The sequence below is a fragment of the Otolemur garnettii genome, unplaced genomic scaffold (genome assembly GCF_000181295.1).
Source record: "Otolemur garnettii isolate 467f Iridium unplaced genomic scaffold, OtoGar3 scaffold00116, whole genome shotgun sequence".
Taxonomy (NCBI): Eukaryota; Metazoa; Chordata; class Mammalia; order Primates; family Galagidae; genus Otolemur; species Otolemur garnettii.
This window is the reverse complement of record NW_003852511.1, coordinates 3,585,562-3,587,472: the sequence shown is the minus strand read 5'-3', so window position 1 is coordinate 3,587,472 and position 1,911 is coordinate 3,585,562.

Sequence of the window (1,911 nt, the reverse complement as noted above, 5' to 3'; positions counted from 1 at the left end):
TGTGTCTTTGTTCAACCTGTAATTTTTACATAATTTTAACATGTGATATGTACAATTTTATGTGGTACTTTTAAAATTTAACATGTATCTGTTGTAAGTATTTCTCCTGTTATTGTGCCTTCATAACTCTCGTTTTCACTTCTTGTGTCCATTCAGTGGTGATACCAAAGTTTATTAATTCAATCACTCACACAGTTAAATGTACTAAGTATTTAAGTTGTTTTGAAGGTTACAAATATCATTGTGCTAAAAATGTAATTTGGGTGTACCTATTTGTACATGTTTAGAATATCTAATTAGCTTGGAATCCAAAACAGATCCATTGATCCAGACATTTTAAAAGAAATGTATGTATCACTTCTCAGCCTTTTGGCTAAGATCAAGGGTGTAAAGAAATATATGTAGCATGAAAGGTGACATAATAAGAGCATTCAACAAATGGTCTCTAGGAAGCAAACAGGGAAAGGACAAAGATGAGGCTCCTTAGCTTCTGCCAAGAAGAGACGAAGTAGGGAGGGACTGAGCTGTAGAAGGATTTGGAGTCTGAGAGGCCAGGGCAGGGGCTGAATCCCCTCCCCCTTCCCTGTCCCCCTGCAGTAACCACTGGCTAGTGATTTCGTCCCCTGGCATCCCAGCCTCCTCATAGAAACTAGGTTAATAGCACCTACCTCAAAGGGCTGCGGTAGGAGCTGATGAAATACACAAAAGCCTTCGAGACAGGCACTGTCCCAATGTGAGCTTTCAAAGTTAGAAAACCCCACAGTGCCAGTAATCAGAGTGGCCCAGGGCATGTTGCCGTTTGTGGGGCCTGGGCACAGATCATATGTGTATAGATATTAAAAAGTTATAGATAAAATGAATGAAATATTCCCTCATAACAACATCATAGGAAATGTGCATAAAGCTGTGCTATGACGGAATATACTGAAAAGTGGCAAAATCTCAGTGAAGAAGGAGAATCTGCTCGTTTGTGCACTGTGGAGGGTGGACTGTGAGGTGGCAGGGCCCCCACAGCCTGGGGAGACGTTCAAGGAACAACCCACAGCTGCTTCTCTCCCTTTAACAACAGTCTTTTCTACTCTGCCAGAAGTCAGGTAGCCCCTGCATACTTTCCTTTTTATCTTACCAGCAAGCATGCAGCTTTTTCTCCTTAAAGTTAATCTTTACCCCGTGTGCCCAGATTTACGTCATTTAGTAGCCTTGTTTAAGATACTATATAAATAAAGCTAGAACTACAGTTCAGTGCTGGCTGCAGTCTTAGCTGCTCCAGTCCTCCCGAGCCCCTCTTTGTCTCTTGTGTGTCTTATTTCCTCATTCCCCACCATTCCCACTCTGGTTTGTTCTCCATTTTCACACTGGTCCACGAAAGTGCACCTCTCAGGATGTTTTTCTGCAAGCAATGTTTGGATAAATAATAAGAATAAACACAAAACTTCATCAGTTATATACAATGTATTCATTAATAAAAATTCACTTTCTGGACTTCAGCAAAATCAGTGATTATATCCTCATAATCAAAATTTTCACATAATCTGTTTCATTAGTAGCAATAACCTAACCGATTAAAAATAAATGCAGTTATATTAAAATATACAAAATTTGAACATGCTTTCATCAATATGCAAATCAATGTAAAAAACAAAAAGAATGAATTATTTTGGATGTGTTGTCAAAAAATTTGTTCTTCTCAAGTATTCAAACTTATAACTATAAGCCAATGCAAATTAATGAATAAATATCAAAAATTAAAGTTATTCAAACAGATCTGAGGGTTTTTATTTAACATTTTAATATAATTTACATGTTATTGCACTTTTTTTAAAAAGAAACTGTTTGCAACTTTAAGTCTTTCCATTTAGTTGCTAATGGAAAGAACAGGTTTTGGACTTCACATGTATTATATCCAGTACT